General features: G+C 38.7%; 1 long non-coding RNA gene and 1 pseudogene across 2 annotated transcripts; both read left to right on the forward strand.

The window, feature by feature from the left end:
* Positions 1–2,166: 2,166 nt before the first annotated feature.
* Positions 2,167–5,635, forward strand: LOC120440016 (annotated as a pseudogene).
* A 9,111-nt stretch (positions 5,636–14,746) lies between these two features.
* Positions 14,747–18,430, forward strand: LOC120439786. Of its 2 annotated transcripts, XR_005612761.1 has the most exons (5): positions 14,829–14,843; positions 14,924–14,974; positions 17,664–17,716; positions 17,798–17,993; positions 18,329–18,430. It is a non-coding gene; the product is annotated as an uncharacterized LOC120439786 (long non-coding RNA). The 2 variants fall into 2 exon arrangements; XR_005612760.1 differs by having other exon boundaries at positions 14,747–14,974.
* Positions 18,431–22,347: the final 3,917 nt, after the last annotated feature.

Consider the following 22,347-nt stretch of genomic DNA (forward strand, 5'->3'; position numbering starts at 1 on the left):
TTGTATTCTCTCTGTCTCTTTCTGTATCCAGTGCACAGTGATACCAAGGAAACCCTTCATCTTTTGGTCCAACCAAATGTCCACAGTGACTGAAACACGATCAGCCTCACTCAACTGAGTTTTTAACAGGTTCTCTGTTTTTGATGTAACTGTTCTGAGACATACTGGGCTGTATTTGCTCTTGTTTTCCACAACAGACAGGAGCAGGTTGCAACCAATAATCAAGTCACTTAATAATGCATTTGTGATGGCTTTCTGCTGTGGACAATTCATGCTGTACTGCCCGGCACAAGTGTCCAGAAACTGAAATGGAAGGCTGTTGGTATCTTTTGAATTAGTTAAATGTCACAATAAAGAGAGAAAGCACTGTCTATTTTTGATCACTTTCATCATATAGTACATATACACTAAGTTTATTCTGTCTTTAATTAATAAGAAAACTCCAGACGATTCCATTCTGAGCTTAAGAAGCTTCTGCTAGGTTAGTAGAGTCCATTTGAGTAAATTGGTGGCACACCTGTGGATGCATATAAGGCACCCCAAGATAAATCGTATGAAAAGCTTCTAGAAAACAAATTGTAGACTTTAAATTGGCTAGTTTTAAAATTAAAGAGACAGAGAGGATACAGCTGAAATTCAAACTGCTGGCCTTTGACCACTTCAAAAGATTACACACTGGTTACAGAATCTGTGAGAAATTTGAAGCTATATGTGACGAATACAACATCAAAGATAAACTAGATTATATTATTAGCAACACTTCTGCCAATATGTGGAACGCATTCAATGTCTGCTTCCCAACTGAACAATGTGAGGACCATAAATGTTTTCTGTTATTTGCATTCCCATCAGTGTAAGAGACTCAGCAGCAGATTAGAATCAAGTAAAATAACATTTAGATATTTCATAATTCAAATTAAACAAAAGGTCCATGTCAGACTTTTCGAAACGAAACCATGCCCATGCTACAAACATAGCACCTCGTTTAGGTGGAGATTAATGAATAAATTATTAACTGAGTGAACGTGGATTGATATTGTACATTCAGCTATTAGGTGATGATAATACACCAGAGGTGGCCAACCCAATCTAACACTATATCTGAAACTACGACAGGCAGGAAGTCATTCATGCCTGCTTAAATACTTTGAGTTTATCATCTAAATGTTACAGCAAAATGGTATGTTCAACTACTGTGCTGTCTAACTCCGAAGAAATCTGCTTGTATCATGATGAGTCAGGACTGAATGTTTTGGGCTGCAGAACTATTTTCTCACGAAAGGCTTCAAAGGATGAAGGTAAGGTTATTCTTTGAGGTTTTTCTAGGATTACCGTTGAGGGCTATTTGAAAAGGTCAGGTCCTTTAGATGAACCATTTCATACTATGACGACGACGCGGATCGCCCCGTGCATGGGGCTGCACAGCGCTAACACGTTGACGCCGTGCAGCCCTCGCACGGGGGCGATCCGCATTAACTCGCTAACGGAGATTTGCTGATGCAGTTATGGTGTTAACATCATTTTAACGAGATTAACGCTGACAGCACTAGAAAAAAACAAAAAAAAACAAAACACATTTACATCACTTCAGTGTGATACGTACCAATTACAAAGTTATTTTATTTTCTTAAAGTTTCTCTTAATATTATATAGAAAATGTCATGGTTCTCAAGATCTGGAGAGGTCGTGGTGTGTGTTTTTCGTCTTCGCCTCTCCCACCAGGGCGGAACTGGACCTTGATTCCCCGCCTCTGAACCCGCCCTGAACACACACCTGTGGCTCATTCACACTGATCCTGGCAGACTACTTAAGATGGCAAGAGAGGCTGCTTCCTTGCTGGATTGTCACACTACCTAGCGTCAGTGTAGCCTAGCCTTTCAAAGTATTCCTTGTGATCCCCTAGAGTTTCCTCCTAACATTGTTTTTCTCTGTGTACAGGCCTTCTAGATTCCCTGCCATCTGGATTTCTGTGGATGTGTGTGAGTGAGCGTGAGTATTTTGGAGTGGACATTCAGAGTGAGTTGTGGATTAAGTTGAAGAGGAGCGTGTGTACCCCCCGCCTTGGACCTTCCCTTCGGACCCCCCTCCACTCCCTGGAGCCCCGTGTTATCTGTCTCACTGTATATATGTATATATTCTCACTTGGTGCCACATCGTAAATAAACCTTCACCTTCTCTCTAAACTTCAGAGTCCTGCGAGTGAGTCCTCTGCCTAATAATCTGTGACACAAAATGTGTGATATGTTCTCATTTCCAAGCATGAGTTCTTAATAGAATCTAATTTACAGTATCTCCAGATTTGAATAAATTCTAATATTTCTAAAATCCACAGGTTTTAAGATTAGGCCTAAAATTCACCCCATGTTTTTCCTTTACTAAGAGAGAGCAAATCTGATTTTCATCAACATGATCAAATATTGTAGATTAGAATATTAGTTCACCTATTCTTACAGAGGAGAAGAAAATTAGAATTTAGTATTAAAAATGCACAGAATCCTGATATGCCTTCAGCCAATTATTGATACTAGCTAGAATTTACAATCTCTGGCTGATGTCTGCAGGAGTAAGCACACACCCACCTGTGATGAGAGGCTAAAGAAGATTTCACGACTTCTGAAAAATGCATGTACTTTTTAACATACTATCAAATATTGCAGATTATTATGTTAGAGACTCAATGAAAGCAGAAGAAAACATGGAGGCAGAAAAATCATTGATTGCACAGACTGTGAAACATTTACAATACATATATATATTTAAAAAGGGACTTTTTCATTCTAACATTTACAGAAAAAAAATGGGACGGTATTAAACATGCATGCAGCTTTCATGCTGTAAAACGCAGATGATTTAAATCTACCTGAAAGCCACGAACATGTGGTTTGACAGTCAGACCCACCCGTGCTCATATTACTGACATCTTTGTTTTTGAAACCAAAATGGCAGAAATCCTCATTTTCAGGCTTCAGAATGATACTTCAGAAATGGGGGATGTAACAGTAGATACAGCCATCTTTATGGTGTCTTGGCTAAAACACAATATTGCTGTTAGGTCCATTATTGGTCAATAGATGGCAGCATTGACAATATCTGTGATTAAAGGAGCATTAGGAGTTAGCAAGGCTCTCCACTTTCTGTCAAAAGTTGCACTGTGAAATCTGGGGTTGTTTACATTGAAAGCAGCGCTGAAGACTAGAGTTGAATTCATGATGGCTGCTGTTTGGTGGCATGGACCAGCCAAACATCTGGGGGATTTGGGGAATGTCAAATGTGATTTATGCAAATAGAGGGTCTGATTGTACATTTTCATAAAGTTTGTCTCCACGTGCTAGTTGTAGTGAGCTGGGGCTGTCCTCTGCCTGAAACTTCATCACAAAAAGGTGGACTGTAAGTAAAACCACAATACAGAGTTCTTGTTTTAAATTATAGGCACTACATTTCATCAAATACAATCAACTTCCCAGATCAGATCAATTCTGTTTAATAATAGGAGATACTTAGACGTGGGACGCCCCTAATCACATGCCATGGATGTGAACTCCTCCAAAACCTGCCGTCTCTTTTGAAAACAATCCTTTATCTAAATATGGAAGAAATCGGACAAAATTCAGTGAGTACAATGGACCCAAAACTGAACATGAATTTAATTTGTTATGTTCTAGTAACCTTCCAAAACACTGACCTGTTTGTAGGTCAGTCCCATCATTCCTACCAAGTCGATCAACGCCAATAATTAACCATGGTGGTGAAAAACTAATGACATGGCCTCCTTGTTCACCTGATCTGAACCCCATTGAGAACCTGTGGTCCATCATCAAATGTGAGATTTACAAGGAGGGAAAACAGTACACCTCTCTGAACAGTGTCTGGGAGGCTGTGGTTGCTGCTGCACGCAATGTTGATGGTGAACAGATCAAAACACTGACAGAATCCATGGATGGCAGGCAGGCTTTTTGAGTGTCCTTGCAAAGAAAGGTGGCTATATTGGTCGCTGATTTGTTTTTGTTTTGTTTTGAATGTCAGAAATGTATATTTGTGAATGTGGAGATGTTATATTGGTTTCACTGGTAAAAATAAATAATTGAAATGGGTATATATTTGTTTTTGTTAAGTTGCCTAATAATTATGCACAGTAATAGTCACCTGCACACACAGATATCCCCTAAAATAGCTAAAACTAAAAACAAACTAAAACTACTTGCAAAAACATTCAGCTTTGATATTAATGAGTTTTTGGGTTCATTGAGAACATGGTTGTTGTTCAATAATAAAATTATTCCTCAAAAAACAACTTGCCTAATAATTCTGCACTCCTGTATATTACAGACAGACCTGTTTTTCTTAAAACATCTGTGTAAAGAGTGTGGTTCCCATTTCACAAATTACAGCATTACCCTGTCAACAGAAACTCAGCATTTCCCTTGTGCATTTCAAAATAAAAGCCCTAAAGCTTTTCTGTGTCCAGAAACTTTCTCAACACGTTTTTAGGAAATTAATAGTGTAGCACTAGATGCTTGCAATTTTATTTTTGTTTTTATTGTGTTGTTCACCAGCAGTGTGTTTTCTACTTAACTGACCCATTTGGTTTAAGGCTCCTCACTTACTGTTAACTGGAAAGAAACAGTTTAAGTGTTTGTCTCGTTTTAGGTTATATTAAACGTACCCTCTTATTAATGTTGCTCTTTCTTGCTCTTACAGCCAGTAGTAAAGTTGCAGAACAACAGAGGAAACAACAAATACTCATACACCAGGTAAGATCTTTGGATTTGTAAAATGATAATGAATCCACAAAGTTCATAGATGCTTACTTTTTCTTGCTCTACTGTGACCAGCAACTCTGACGATAACCTGCTGAAGAACATTGAACTGTTTGACAAACTCGTCCTGCGATTTAATGGCCGCGTCCTGTTTGTCAAAGACGTGCTGGGGGATGAGATCTGCTGCTGGTCTTTTTTATGGCGAAGGCCGCAAGATTGCTGAAGTGTGCTCCACTTCCATTGTCTATGCTACAGAGAAGAAGCAGACCAAAGTAAGCATTGTTTAATAAATATTAAAGCATTTGTTCAACATTTTTGAGAAATACACTTACACTGGTAATGATGGCAGCCTTTTAATTAACCTACAGTAAATCCAAAGAGAAAACCCTCCCACTGGAGTCATTTATTGAGCTTTCTACATTAAGAGGCAGGAAGCATGTGGCTAATTGAAAGTGATGTGCAATTATGATTTTTAAACTTATTCCTGTACCAGTATTGGGCTTATGCCCTGAACATATACTTATTACAAATAAGCACATTTTCAGGTTGCTGTACACAGCAAATAAATATTCAGCGACCTTTCCTTTCCCAAACACCTGTGCTTCTAGGTTGAGTTTCCAAGCCCGAATATTCGAAGAAACCCTCAATATCCTCATCTATGAGAACAACAGAGGATCTGGACCAGGAGGCTTGCACCTTTTAGATTCAAGAGGCTCCAGTTCATCGCTGGGAACTGGTCAGTCAGAGGAAGAGGGTGCCGTGGGAGGGGATAGACGAGTACGACGGATCCACGTAAGGAGACACATAATGCATGATGAAAGGGGCCACGGTCAGCAAACTGTGTATAAGGACTAATAATGTGAAAACAAGGCAGGGGAAAGGGACTAAAAAAATCCCAACATATTTTTTTTGTTTGTTGTTTTTTGTTTTTGAATGCTAAGGGAATGAAAAACACGTCTTCGATGACAGCAATAGTTTGGTACGTAATTTCATTAAATGTCCTCAGACTTTTCAGAAATGTTGGTTGATGACTGATTTGTAAATTAGGTCTGAGTGTGTGTGGAAAGGAAAATGCATCTGTTTACATGAAAACAATGTGTGTACAGTCTTTAGATGGGAAATACTGGTAGTGATACTGGCATTGACATTACTTTTCAGAGGTTAATGAACCTCCTGCAAGCTACTGAATGGTCCTCAAAACCCAACGTCCACACATCTTTATCTTAGAGCAGACAACCTATGTCCATGTGGGTTTTAATGACACGCACAGGCAGCCTTTTCTGTGTGTGACTTGTAGGAAACACTGTGTCAGGTTATGCAGGCTGTGAAACTTTATTCCCTTTCTCTTCTGGAGTGAGATGCTGCCGAACATTGATGGACAGAGGACGGTGAAGTTGAGCCTAGATATTGCAACACTGGAATAAAACACAGTAGCCATTTTTTTTTTTCCGGGGCCCCGGGGGTCTTTTGTGAATGATGAGCAGCTCAGTTTTCTTTATTTATGTTATTACAGCTGTTGCTTCAAGATGTTTTTATTAATTTATGAACCTAATTTATTGTTTGGTATTTAACTTTTGTATTGAGTCTTTGTGTTCACTCGTGCTTAAAGGAGTTTTAATTTCAGAAAAGGTGCGTTGCACTCTCTCTGCACTCAAAATTTGAATTTACCCCTGTAAATGAATAAATTGTAAGCTTACATTTCAGTTTAATTTTTCAAGAGGAACCGAAACCATTTCTTGGATTTTGCATTTTGTTCTGAGCCATAGACTTTCACTTCTTCTCTGTCTTAAACTAAACTACAATTTTTTTTTTTTTTTTTGGGGGTTGTTTTGTTTTATGTTGTTTTTCTTTGGCCATATGATGATGACAAAAGTGGTGTGTGTACTGGGTTGTATTTTTAGTTCTCTCAGGGAGAGGATTTTCTTTCTAATCTTCACTAGTGTGTAACCCTAATCACTCTGAATACTGGAAAAATCTGAATGAGAGCAATATGTATCTGAGATCCTTTATAAAATAACCTTGAATATGCACTAATGTAATTTCTGTCCAATAGTTGTCATGGAAATATTTTGAATAAATGACTGAAATCTAGCTTGGACTGTTTTGGGGGTTTTTGGTTTTTTCCCCTTTATTTCTATTATACTTTACAAAACAGACGGCCTTACAATTTTTGGTGATGTGCTTTTTCTTTCTGCAATATTACATAAAACCTACCATGCTGAAATTAATTAAACATAGGGGAAGTATGTGCAAAAGCAGAACCCATTAGATTCGGAGTGAATTGCTTTCTCTCACTTGGGCAATGGCCTCAGCAATGACCACTACCCTTCTAGCCTTGGGTGGGTGGTCATCATCTTCTTTTGGGCTGCTCACTTCCAGTGTCACATACTCATGTCCCCTCTTTATGTCCTCCTTTACTACATCTCTGGAACATCTCTAAGGTTTTCTATTTCTAGTTTAAAAAACACCAGTACAGTCTGACTGGTCATTACTGTATTGAAAACACTGCAAAACAGCTCCAGTCAACTCTCATATAAAGACATAAAATTAAAAAGGGGAAAAAATCTTTTAGATAATTTTAATTTATAAAAGCAAATAATAATGAATTATCTTATTATCTAGTACCTTCTATTGCTAAGTATTTGGGATATATTATTCTAATATATATATATTAGAATAAAGTGAAATTATAATGGAAAGTTCAAGTTTTATTAACTATTAGCAGCCCCCAGTATTTAGTATTATCCTTCCCAACAATGTGCAAACAGCTCCACGCATAGACAAGAAAAGAGAGACGATAACTAACACAAAAAACAGAAAAATCTAACTGAATAAAAACTGAAAGACATGATTCAACAAAATTGGTTACATATACATTTCATATTGCCAGGGTATTATTTATATAATATATTCAGTCAACAAACTAAGGATTGTATACCTTATTACAGCTGTTTTGTTTTTATATTACATTAAGATAGCACTGTAGCTCATTCATCACATATAGTGTGTGGAAAGGGTCTCCAGTTTCAAGTTTCTGGGTGTGAACATAGACACAGACCTCCAATGGAGCTCTAACATCTCTGCGGTTTTAAAGAAGGCCCAACAGCGTCTCCACTTTCTGAGAATCCTCAGAAAAATGGACCTGAAGAAGGAGCTGCTGACCATCTTCTACCACTGCTCCATTGAAAGTGTGCTGACATATTGCATCGGCGTGTGGTTCTCCAGCTGCACCACAGCACACAGAAAGGCACTCCAGAGGGTCATCAATATGGCCCAAAAATCATTGGACATCCTCTTCCCTCCCTGAAGGACCTGTACAGCACTCGCTGTCTCAAGAGGGCCGCAGCATCCACGGGACTGTACACACCCAGGACACCGGTGTTTAAGCTGCTGCCGTCTGGCAGGAGGTTCAGGCTGCTGAGGTCCCGAACAAATAGACTAAAGGACAGCTTTTACAACAAGGCAATAGCCCTAATCAATGCAAATAGCTGACCTGACTGGCTACCTGCCTGGACTTTTGGGAGGGAGGTAACAATGGTAAAAACAGTAACAATAATAATATTTATATTTATAACAAAGTTAAATAATAATTAATGTGCAATAATAACAGTGTGCAATACAATACACTTATTCTTTTGTATTACTAAGTTATTATACTGTGTTGTGTTGTTTGTGTTGCGTTGTGATGTGTCGATCGTGTCGTGTTGTGTTATATGTAGTGCCAATGTAGGACAGTTTTCCAATTTCATTGTACTATTGTACTATGTATGACTGTGCAATGACAATAAAGAGTTATCTTATATAGGAAACAAGGATAAGGATAAGTTCTGTTGACCCACTGAAAGAGGCATCATTTAAGAAACACCAGGAAGACTGAAGCTCATCGCATTGATCAAGCAGGACTCATGATCTTCACCAGCAGCTCCCTCACAGGGAAATCTTCAGCACTCCTCCGAAGGCCCGATCCAGGAGATGGATAAACCCAGCAGTTCATGAACACTGTGATGGAGACCTTAGGTTTGTGTGTAATGTTATAAATACTCGGATACTCCCCAGAGGCTCCGGACTTTTATATAAAGATATTATATTCAGTCCTGTAGAAAGTTATATATTAAAAACATATGATCCTCTCTGGTTACTGTGGTATGAATAACTCTGAATCATTTTATGGTAAATAACACACTATCTGCAAAAAACTGTGAAAGAATTCCAGATCATAAGTTTGTAGTTCAACATACAAGTGACGACCTTTGACCTTCATCAGGTTTTATTTAATTGTGTTAGAGAAAATCTCATATGCTCTTCATGCAGCTGAGTACATCAAGTGTTTAAAACAGAAGCTGTGCAGGTCTGAGATCAGCAGCTTTGTGAAACACCAAACTGTGGTCCTGTTAATGCTGATATATAGTGACACAGTTACATGGGTGATTACTCCTTTTTGTCTTTATCAATAAAACAGCTGCAGCTTTCACTACAGCACATGTGGTACTTTAACCTTTGTACTGTTTTCATCAGTTCATTTTCAGTTAACATGTTGGATGATCTGTCTGCTGTCACTGGGTGGTGCTGAGGTCTGAATCTGAGGGCAGCTCCTGTAATCACAAAGAGAACAGAACCATCAAACTCAAATATAAATTGTATCCCTCAAAACTGAAATAAAGCTGATCTTTCTCTGTTCTCACACACTCAGGATCTGAGTTCTTCTCTTACATTTTTTTCAGTATTACAGTACACTACAGTACTTTAATCCATAGTTACTGATTAATGAGGAGTTACTGAAGTACAAGCTTTTTAAAAAAAAAAAAAAATGTTACTGTCTTTACAGATGTGGCAAGAGACTGAAAACATGCTGCTGTTTGCACATATTTAATATTCAGCTCTGCACAGGAGCTGAAGCAGGGTGCAGCCTGTTGCTTTTACAGTATAATACTTGTCATAAAAGTACAGTAACAGTAATTAGTGACTGAGTAGCCCGGGGCGTTTCTCTTGATTTCTTTAGTCAGGGTAAATTCATTCACCTGCACAGATTAGCTAAACGAACCCCGACAGCCGAGTGCTCATTTTAGCTAGCTAGGTCTCAGGACCTAGCTAAGGACGGTAGTTACGGATTAGCTTACAAACACGTTTAATTTACCGAAAAAAGTGCAGCGGGGCCTCGGGTCCTTCTGTCGGGTAGTCCAGTTTACTGAAGAGCACCTCAGGCTGTCAGGTTACAGTCCGTCGTGTGTTTTCGTAACGTAAACGTTCTCAGAGCCTATGCTCTATCTGCTATTCCCGAACAGAGATACGCAAGTTTCTCCGTGACTGCAGCTGCCAGTCAAAGGCTACGTCCACACGTACACGGGTATTTTTGAAAACGGAGATTTTCCGTTTTCGTTTTAAAAAATAATCCCGTCCACACGTAAACGCAGAAATGAAGGAAAACGCTGCTAGGAGCATGCCAAAGCAACAGGTGGCGATATATTCCAAACCGTGTAGAAATGTTGGCCAATCAGAAGTCTAGAAGCCTCGGTGGGAAATAGTAAACAAAGATGGGGAGTAGAAGCAGAACCGAGTCGTATGTGTGGAGGGACAGTAACTGTGTGTGTATATGTAAGCATTTAAACACTGCAGAGAGTACAATTAACAGTAACAGTATTGTAGAAATTCATTTTACCGAAACAAAACGTGGCGCACAGTGTGACGTCAAAAGAGGCGCACACCTTTGACGCTGCGTTTTCTCCGTTTTTCTTGTCCACACGTAAATGCAAAAACGGAGTTTTCGAAAATATCCACCCTGGCAGGCGTTTTTAAAAATCTCCGTTTTCAGTGACCGAAAACGCCGTTTACGTGTGGACGAAAGGTGCAAACGCATAGAAAAATCTGCGTTTTCAAAAATACCCGGGTACGTGTGGACGTAGCCAAAGCTGTTATGATGACGTTTCACCCCAATTTAACATCATATGGGAGAGGAGACCCCTTGGACATCAATCAGCATGATGAGAACTATTGAAAACAAAAGAAAGAATCTTTGGAAAAAAATTACCTGAGGAGAATAAATTTATTTTAGTCTGACACCAGTCCCATCCGATAACATGGAGGAGGCGGGGTTTATGACCTATACTGCAGCCAGACACCAGGGGGCGATAGAGACGTTTTGGCTTCCTTTTTGGGGAGCTGTCGCGTCGTCCATGTTTTTTACAGTCATTGCTCCGAACGGATTCAGCCAGAGGCGCGTGCACCGGTTGCTAAGCAACGCTTCCGTTTTTACCCGAAGTGGGCGGAGCTAAGTTCAAAGACATCAAGTACGTCACTGACTTAAAAGGATTTCAGTTTAAAACCGAGGGTATAAATACCCCCCTGTACCAATGGATTTTCGAAAGCCAGCTTTAACAAAGGGACAACAAATTGTCAGCACATAAATACACATTAATCTTTTTACAATGGGCAGTAAAAAAATTAAGGACAATCCAGAAAGAAAAAGCTCCAAGAAAAAGTACACTAGCACAAAAACAGAGGCCCCAGAGAAAACAGAGGCAGCTCATGAATTTGAATGTTGGTCGCAGACTTCCAACACAGTTGTCATGGAAGAACTAAACTATGCGCCTTATTTCTTTTCACAGAAAAAAACGTTTTGCAATAACTCTCGAAGTCACATAACAATGCACAACGTGGGTAATTTAACACTCAATATCACTAATGGTATGATTGATGTCAGGAATAATCAGTTTGACTTGATTAATAACCGGCAATTCCCTTTCATACGAAATCACGAAACAATAACTGACAAGCCCAGAACTGCAATAGACAATAAAGACTGTGACTCCACGCAAAGCAGCACTGAAAATTTAGAGGATCAGGAAGAACACGAAAAAAGACTGTGAAAATTTAGAGGATCAGGAAGAACACGAAAAAGACTGTGAAAATTTAAAGGATCAGGAAGAACACGAAAAAGACTGTGAAAATTTAGAGGATCAGGAAGAACACGAAAAAGACTGTGAAAATTTAAAGGATCAGGAAGAACACGAAAAAGACTGTGAAAATTTAGAGGATCAGGAAGAACACGAAAAAGACTGTGAAAATTTAAAGGATCAGGAAGAACACGAAAAGACTGTGAAAATTTAGAGGATCAGGAAGAACACGAAAAAGACTGTGAAAATTTAGAGAATCAGGAAGAACACGAAAAAGACTGTGAAAATTTAGAGGATCAGGAAGAACACGAAAAAGACTGTGACTCCACGCAAAGCACCTCTGAAAACTCAGAGGTGCTTTCTGTGGAGGAAGAACACGAAAAAAACTGTGACTCCACGCAAAGCGCCTCTGAACACTCCGAGGATGAGGAAAAATACAGATTTTCATTGGAAATCTGTTTGGAACAGCTGGTTGAAAAGTTTGTAAAAAAATCAGGCATAGTCATCAGTCCGGAAAGGATTTTTGCCATCTACAACAGGCTTACCAACAAAATTTGGGCTGAAATAAGGGGTGACATTGATAAAATCCCCTTAAAGAAGTTAAAAAACTTCCACAAGGTCATTTTCAAAGCCCTGTGTAAAAGGTGGAAAGATCCAGAATTAATTCTGGAAATCATGGAATCAGATATCCCAAGATTCGACGATAAAATTGTTGACATTTTCATAGAGGAGGCAGCCAAACTATCGAAGAAACCAGGTTGCATACGTCGTTTTTTCTCATTTATAGGCCGACTGTTTTGTTGCACCAGGAGACAAAACAAGGTTGATGTAATGTAGAAGAAACATCATGATATCGACTGAAAATGTTTCCAGAAAACAAATTGTAGACTTTAAATTGGCTAGTTTTAAAATTATAATGGCTCTTTTTAATTGATGGACTTTTGGGAACCCATTCACCAGTCGCGGCAGATGGCTGTCCCCTCACTGAGCCTGGTTCTGCCGGACGTTTCTCCCTCTTAAAAGGGAGTTTTTCTTCCCCACTGTCGCCTAGTGCTTGCTCAGAGGGGTTTGTCTGTTTGGGTTTCCTTTTTAATAACTTTAAAAAAAAGTTAACATCAATAAAAGCCTTCAAATTTTACACTCTGATTTCTGTTTGTTTTCATTGTCTGTAAGTTGAATAAATACACGTGTTATTTGTTATTTAGTTCAAACTGTGGGTAGAAAATGCAGAGACAATGCTGTACCGTCATGTGACCACAACATAAAGTTATACTGTAATGGCATTAGAAAGGTTGGAACTTTAAAGATAACGTATAGGCTATAAAATTATTATTATTAAAATTATTGTATTCTCTCTGTCTCTTTCTGTATCCAGTGCACAGTGATACCAAGGAAACCCTTCATCTTTTGGTCCAACCAAATGTCCACAGTGACTGAAACACGATCAGCCTCACTCAACTGAGTTTTTAACAGGTTCTCTGTTTTTGATGTAACTGTTCTGAGACATACTGGGCTGTATTTGCTCTTGTTTTCCACAACAGACAGGAGCAGGTTGCAACCAATAATCAAGTCACTTAATAATGCATTTGTGATGGCTTTCTGCTGTGGACAATTCATGCTGTACTGCCCGGCACAAGTGTCCAGAAACCCGAAATGGAAGGCTGTTGGTATCTTTTGAATTAGTTAAATGTCACAATAAAGAGAGAAAGCACTGTCTATTTTGATCACTTTCATCATATAGTACATGTACACTAAGTTTATTCTGTCTTTAATTAATAAGAAAACTCCAGACGATTCCATTCTGAGCTTAAGAAGCTTCTGCTAGGTTAGTAGAGTCCATTTGAGTAAATTGGTGGCACACCTGTGGATGCATATAAGGCACCCCAAGATAAATCGTATGAAAAGCTTCTAGAAAACAAATTGTAGACTTTAAATTGGCTAGTTTTAAAATTAAAGAGACCGAGAGGATACAGCTGAAATTCAAACTGCTGGCCTTTGACCACTTCAAAAGATTACACACTGGTTACAGAATCTGTGAGAAATTTGAAGCTATATGTGACTGAATACAACATCAAAGATAAACTAGATTATATTATTAGCAACACTTCTGCCAATATGTGGAAAGCATTCAATGTCTGCTTCCCAACTGAACAATGTGAGGAACATAAATGTTTTCTGTTATTTGCATTCCCATCAGTGTAAGAGACTCAGCAGCAGATTAGAATCAAGTAAAAATAACATTTAGATATTTCATAATTCAAATTAAACAAAAGGTCCATGTCAGACTTTTCAAAACGAAACCATGCCCATGCTACAAACGTAGCACCTCGTTTAGGTGGAGATTAATGAATAAATTATTAACTGAGTGAACGTGGATTGATATTGTACATTCAGCTATTAGGTGATGATAATACACCAGAGGTGGCCCACCCAATCTAACACTATATCTGAAACTACGACAGGCAGGAAGTCATTCATGCCTGCTTAAATACTTTGAGTTTATCATCTAAATGTTACAGCAAAATGGTATGTTCAACTACTGTGCTGTCTAACTCGAAGAAATCTGCTTGTATCATGATGAGTCAGGACTGAATGTTTTGGGCTGCAGAACTATTTTCTCACGAAAGGCTTCAAAGGATGAAGGTAAGTTATTCTTTGAGGTTTTCTAGGATTACCGTTGAGGGCTATTTGAAAAGGTCAGGTCCTTTAGATGAACCATTTCATACTATATGACGACGCGGATCGCCCGTGCATGGGGCTGCACAGCGCTAACACGTTGACGCCGTGCAGCCCTCGCACGGGGGCGATCCGCATTAACTCGCTAACGGAGATTTGCTGATGCAGTTATGGTGTTAACGTCATTTTAACGAGATTAACGCTGACAGCACTAGAAAAACCAAAAAAACCAAAACACATTTACATCACTTCAGTGTGATACGTACCAATTACAAAGTTATTTTATTTTCTTAAAGTTTCTCTTAATATTATATAGAAAATGTCATGGTTCTCAAGATCTGGAGAGGTCGTGGTGTGTGTTTTTCGTCTTCGCCTCTCCCACCAGGGGCGGAACTGGACCTTGATTCCCGCCTCTGAACCCGCCCTGAACACACACCTGTGGCTCATTCACACTGATCCTGGCAGACTACTTAAGATGGCAAGAGAGGCTGCTTCCTCGCTGATTGTCACACTGCCTAGCGTCAGTGTAGCCTAGCCTTTCAAAGTATTCCTTGTGATCCCCTAGAGTTTCCTCCTAACATTGTTTTTCTCTGTGTACAGGCCTTCTAGATTCCCTGCCATCTGGAGTTCTGTGGATGTGTGTGAGTGAGCGTGAGTATTTTGGAGTGGACATTCAGAGTGAGTTGTGGATTAAGTTGAAGAGGAGCGTGTGTACCCCCGCCTTGGACCTTCCTTCGGACCCCCTCCACTCCCTGGAACTCTGTGTTATCGGTCTCACTGTATATATGTATATATTCTCACTTGGTGCCACATCGTAAATGAACCTTCACCTTCTCTCTAAACTTCAGAGTCCTGCAGTGAGTCCTCTGCCTAATAATCTGTGACACAAAATGTGTGATATGTTCTCATTTCAAGCATGAGTTCTTAATAGAATCTAATTTACAGTATCTCCAGATCTGAATAAATTCTAATATTTCTAAAATCCACAGGTTTTAAGATTAGGCCTAAAATTCACCCCATGTTTTTCCTTTACTAAGAGAGAGCAAATCTGATTTTCATCAACATGATCAAATATTGTAGATTAGAATATTAGTTCACCTATTCTTACAGAGGAGAAGAAAATTAGAATTTAGTATTAAAATGCACAGAATCCTGATATGCCTTCAGCCAATTATTGATACTAGCTAGAATTTACAATCTCTGGCTGATGTCTGCAGGAGTAAGCACACACCCACCTGTGATGTGCTAAAGAAGATTTCACGACTTCTGAAAATGCATGTACTTTTTAACATACTATCAAATATTGCAGATTATTATGTTAGAGACTCAATGAAAGCAGAAGAAAACATGGAGGCAGAAAAATCATTGATTGCACAGACTGTGAAACATTTACAATACACATATATATTTAAAAAAGGGGACTTTTTCATTCTAACATTTCCAGAAAAAAATGGGATGGTATTAAACATGCATGCAGCTTTCATGCTGTAAAACGCAGATGATTTAAATCTACCTGAAAGCCACGAACATGTGGTTTGACAGTCAGACCCACCCGTGCTCATATTACTGACATCTTTGTTTTGAAACCAAAATGGCAGAAATCCTCATTTTCAGGCTTCAGAATGATACTTCAGAAATGGGGATGTAACAGTAGATACAGCCATCTTTATGGTGTCTTGGCTAAAACACAATATTGCTGTCAGATCCATTATTGGTCAATAGATGGCAGCATTGACAATATCTGTGATTAAAGGAGCATTAGGAGTTAGCAAGGCTCTCCACTTTCTGTCAAAAGTTGCACTGTGAAATCTGGGGTTGTTTACATTGAAAGCAGCGCTGAAGACTAGAGTTGAATTCATGATGGCTGCTGTTTGGTGGCATGGACCAGCCAAACATCTGGGGAGTTGGGGAATGTCAAATGTGATTTATGCAAATAGAGGGTCTGATTGTACATTTTCATAAAGTTTGTCTCCATGCTAGTTGTAGTGAGCTGGGGCTGTCCCTCTGCCTGAAACTTCAGCACAAAAAGGTGGACTGTAAGTAAAACCACAATACAGAGTTTTAAATTATAGGCACTACATTTCATCAAATACAATCAACTTCCCAGATCAGATCAATTCTGTTTAATAATAGGAGATACTTAGGCGTGGGGACGCCCCTAATCACGTGCCATGGATGTGAACTCCTCCAAAACCTGCCGCTCTCTTTTAAAACAATCCTTTATCTAAATATGGAAGAAATCGGACAAAATTCAGTGAGTACAATGGACCCAAAACTGAACATGAATTTAATTTGTTATGTTCTAGTAACCTTCCAAAACACTGACCTGTTTGTAGGTCAGTCCCATCATTCCTACCAAGTCGATCAACGCCAATAATTAACCATGGTGGTGAAAAACTAATGACATGGCCTCCTTGTTCACCTGATCTGAACCCCATTGAGAACCTGTGGTCCATCATCAAATGTGAGATTTACAAGGAGGGAAAACAGTACACCTCTCTGAACAGTGTCTGGGAGGCTGTGGTTGCTGCTGCACGCAATGTTGATGGTGAACAGATCAAAACACTGACAGGATCCATGGATGGCAGGCTTTTGAGTGTCCTTGCAAAGAAAGGTGGTTATATTGGTCGCTGATTTGTTTTTGTTTTGTTTTTGAATGTCAGAAATGTATATTTGTGAATGTGGAGATGTTATATTGGTTTCACTGGTAAAAATAAATAATTGAAATGGGTATATATTTGTTTTTTGTTAAGTTGCCTAATAATTATGCACAGTAATAGTCACCTGCACACACAGATATCCCCCTAAAATAGCTAAAACTAAAACAAACTAAAACTACTTCAAAAACATTCAGCTTTGCTATTAATGAGTTTTTTGGGTTCATTGAGAAAATGGTTGTTGTTCAATAATAAAATTATTCCTCAAAAATACAACTTGCCTAATAATTCTGCACTCCCTGTATATTACAGACAGACCTGTTTTTTCTTAAAACATCTGTGTAAAGAGTGTGGTTCCCATTTCACAAATTACAGCATTACCCTGTCAACAGAAACTCAGCATTTCCTTGTGCATTTCAAAATAAAAGCCCTAAAGCTTTTCTGTGTCCAGAAACTTTCTCAACACGTTTGTAGGAAATTAATAGTGTAGCACTAGATGCTTGCAATTTTATTTTTGTTTTTATTGTGTTGTTCACCAGCAGTGTGTTTTCTACTTAACTGACCCATTTGGTTTAAGGCTCCTCACTTACTGTTAACTGAAAGAAACAGTTTAAGTGTTTGTCTCGTTTTAGGTTATATTAAACGTACCCTCTTATTAATGTTGCTCTTTCTTGCTCTTACAGCCAGTAGTAAAGTTGCAGAACAACAGAGGAAACAACAAATACTCATACACCAGGTAAGATCTTTGGATTTGTAAAATGATAATGAATCCACAAAGTTCATAGATGCTTACTTTTTCTTGCTCTACTGTGACCAGCAACTCTGACGATAACCTGCTGAAGAACATTGAACTGTTTGACAAACTCGTCCTGCGATTTAATGGCCGCGTCCTGTTTGTCAAAGACGTGCTGGGGGATGAGATCTGCTGCTGGTCTTTTTATGGCGAAGGCCGCAAGATTGCTGAAGTGTGCTGCACTTCCATTGTCTATGCTACAGAGAAGAAGCAGACCAAAGTAAGCATTGTTTAATAAATATTAAAGCATTTGTTCAACATTTTTGAGAAATACACTTACACTGGTAATGATGGCAGCCTTTTAATTAACCTACAGTAAATCCAAAGAGAAACCCTCCCACTGGAGTCATTTATTGAGCTTTCTACATTAAGAGGCAGGAAGCATGTGGCTAATTGAAAGTGATGTGCAATTATGATTTTTAAACTTATTCCTGTACCAGTATTGGGCTTATGCCCTGAACATATACTTATTACAAATAAGCACATTTTCAGGTTGCTGTACACAGCAAATAAATATTCAGCGACCTTTCCTTTCCCAAACACCTGTGCTTCTAGGTTGAGTTTCCCGAAGCCCGAATATTCAAAGAAACCCTCAATATCCTCATCTATGAGAACAACAGAGGATCTGGACCAGGAGGCTTGCACCTTTTAGATTCAAGAGGCTCGGTTCATCGCTGGGAACTGGTCAGTCAGAGGAAGAGGGTGCCGTGGGAGGGGATAGACGAGTACGACGGATCCACGTAAGGAGACACATAATGCATGATGAAAGAGGCCACGGTCAGCAAACTGTGTATAAGGACTAATAATGTGAAAACAAGGCAGGGGAAAGGGACTTAAAAAAAATCCCAACATAGTTTTTTTTTTTGTTGTTTTTTTTGTTTTTGAATGCTAAGGAATGAAAAACACGTCTTCGATGACAGCAATAGTTTGGTGCGTAATTTCATTAAATGTCCTCAGACTTTTCAGAAATGTTGGTTGATGACTGATTTGTAAATTAGGTCTGAGTGTGTGTGGAAAGGAAAATGCATCTGTTTACATGAAAACAATGTGTGTACAGTCTTTAGATGGGAAATACTGGTAGTGATACTGGCATTGACATTACTTTTCAGAGGTTAATGAACCTCCTGCAAGCTACTGAATGGTCCTCAAAACCCAACGTCCACACATCTTTATCTTAGAGCAGACAACCTAATGTCCATGTGGGTTTTAATGACACGCACAGGCAGCCTTTTCTGTGTGTGACTTGTAGGAAACACTGTGTCAGGTTATGCAGGCTGTGAAACTTTATTCCCCTTTCTCTTCTGGAGTGAGATGCTGCCGAACATTGATGGACAGAGGATAGTGAAGTTGAGCCTAGATATTGCAACACTGGAATAAAAACACAGTAGCCATTTTTTTTTTTTCTCGGGGGCCCGGGGGTCTTTGTGAATGATGAGCAGCTCAGTTTTCTTTATTTATGTTATTACAGCTGTTGCTTCAAGATGTTTTTATTAATTTATGAACCTAATTTATTGTTTGGTATTTAACTTTTGTATTGAGTCTTTGTGTTCACTCGTGCTTAAAGGAGTTTTAATTTCAGAAAAGGTACGTTGCACTCTCTCTGCACTCAAAATTTGAATTTACCCTGTAAATGAATAAATTGTAAGCTTACATTTCAGTTTAATTTTTCAAGAGGAACCGAAACCATTTCTTGGATTTTGCATTTTGTTCTGAGCCATAGACTTTCACTTCTTCTCTGTCTTAAACTAAACTACAGAATTTTTTTTTTTTTTTTTTTTTTTGGGGGGGTTGTTTTGTTTTATGTTGTTTTCTTTGGCCATATGATGATGACAAAAGTGGTGTGTGTACTGGGTTGTATTTTTAGTTCTCTCAGGAGAGGATTTTCTTTCTAATCTTCACTAGTGTGTAACCCTAATCACTCTGAATACTGGAAAAATCTGAATGAGAGCAATATGTATCTGAGATCCTTTATAAAATAACCTTGAATATGCACTAATGTAATTTCTGTCCAATAGTTGTCATGGAAATATTTTGAATAAATGACTGAAATCTAGCTTGGACTGTTTTGGGGGTTTTTGGTTTTTTTCCCTTTATTTCTATTATACTTTACAAAACAGACGGCCTTACAATTTTTGGTGATGTGCTTTTCTTTCTGCAATATTACATAAAACCTACCATGCTGAAATTAATTAAACATAGGGGAAGTATGTGCAAAAGCAGAACCCATTAGATTCGGAGTGAATTGCTTTCTCTCACTTGGGCAATGGCCTCAGCAATGACCACTACCCTTCTAGCCTTGGGTGGGTGGTCATCATCTTCTTTGGGCTGCTCACTTCCAGTGTCACATACTCATGTCCCCTCTTTATGTCCTCCTTTACTACATCTCTGGAACATCTCTAAGGTTTTCTATTTCTAGTTTAAAAACACCAGTACAGTCTGACTGGTCATTACTGTATTGAAAACACTGCAAAAACAGCTCCAGTCAACTCTCATATAAAGACATAAAATTAAAAAGGGGAAAAATCTTTTAGATAATTTTAATTTATAAAAGCAAATAATAATGAATTATCTTATTATCTAGTACCTTCTATTGCTAAGTATTTGGGATATATTATTCTAATATATATATATTAGAATAAAGTGAAATTATAATGGAAAGTTCAAGTTTTATTAACTATTAGCAGCCCCCAGTATTTAGTATTATCCTTCCCAACAATGTGCAAACAGCTCCACGCATAGACAAAGAAAAGAGAGCGATAACTAACACAAAAAAAAACAGAAAAATCTAACTGAATAAAAACTGAAAGACATGATTCAACAAAATTGGTTACATATACATTTCATATTGCCAGGGTATTATTTATATAATATATTCAGTCAACAAAGTAAGGATTGTATACCTTATTACAGCTGTTTTGTTTTTTTATATTACATTAAGATAGCACTGTAGCTCATTCATCACATATAGTGTGTGGAAAGGGTCTCCAGTTTCAAGTTTCTGGGTGTGAACATAGACACAGACCTCCAATGGAGCTCTAACATCTCTGCGGTTTTAAAGAAGGCCCAACAGCGTCTCCACTTTCTGAGAATCCTCAGAAAATGGACCTGAAGAAGGAGCTGCTGACCATCTTCTACCACTGCTCCATTGAAAGTGTGCTGACATATTGCATCGGCGTGTGGTTCTCCAGCTGCACCACAGCACACAGAAAGGCACTCAGAGGGTCATCAATATGGCCCAAAAATCATTGGACATCCTCTTCCCTCCCTGAAGGACCTGTACAGCACTCGCTGTCTCAAGAGGGCCGCAGCATCCCACGGGATTGTACACACCCAGGACACCGGGTGTTTAAGCTGCTGCCGTCTGGCAGGAGGTTCAGGCTGCTGAGGTCCCGAACAAATAGACTAAAGGACAGCTTTTACAACAAGGCAATAGCCCTAATCAATGCAAATAGCTGACCTGACTGGCTACCTGCCTGGACTTTTGGGAGGGAGGTAACAATGGTAAAAAAAACAGTAACAATAATAATATTTATATTTATAACAAAGTTAAATAATAATTAATGTGCAATAATAACAGTGTGCAATACAATACACTTATTCTTTTGTATTACTAAGTTATTATACTGTGTTGTGTTGTTTGTGTTGCGTTGTGATGTGTCGTATCGTGTCGTGTTGTGTTATATGTAGTGCCAATGTAGGACAGTTTTCCAATTTCATTGTACTATTGTACTATGTATGACTGTGCAATGACAATAAAGAGTTATCTTATATAGGAAACAAGGATAAGGATAAGTTCTGTTGACCCACTGAAAGAGGCATCATTTAAGAAACACCAGGAAGACTGAAGCTCATCGCATTGATCAAGCAGGACTCATGATCTTCACCAGCAGCTCCCTCACAGGAAATCTTCAGCACTCCTCCGAAGGCCCGATCCAGGAGATGGATAAACCCAGCAGTTCATGAACACTGTGATGGAGACCTTAGGTTTGTGTAATGTTATAAATACTCGGATACTCCCCAGAGGCTCCGGACTTTTATATAAAGATATTATATTCAGTCCTGTAGAAAGTTATATATTTAAAACATATGATCCTCTCTGGTTACTGTGGTATGAATAACTCTGAATCATTTTATGGTAAATAACACACTATCTGCAAAAAACTGTGAAAGAATTCCAGATCATAAGTTTGTAGTTCAACATACAAGTGACGACCTTTGACCTTCATCAGGTTTTATTTAATTGTGTTAGAGAAAATCTCATATGCTCTTCATGCAGCTGAGTACATCAAGTGTTTAAAACAGAAGCTGTGCAGGTCTGAGATCAGCAGCTTTGTGAAACACCAAACTGTGGTCCTGTTAATGCTGATATATAGTGACACAGTTACATGGGTGATTACTCCTTTTTTGTCTTTATCAATAAAACAGCTGCAGCTTTCACTACAGCACATGTGGTACTTTAACCTTTGTACTGTTTTCATCAGTTCATTTTTCAGTTAACATGTTGGATGATCTGTCTGCTGTCACTGGGTGGTGCTGAGGTCTGAATCTGAGGGCAGCTCCTGTAATCACAAAGA

The sequence above is a fragment of the Oreochromis aureus genome, linkage group 4 (genome assembly GCF_013358895.1).
Source record: "Oreochromis aureus strain Israel breed Guangdong linkage group 4, ZZ_aureus, whole genome shotgun sequence".
Lineage (NCBI taxonomy): Eukaryota > Metazoa > Chordata > Actinopteri > Cichliformes > Cichlidae > Oreochromis > Oreochromis aureus.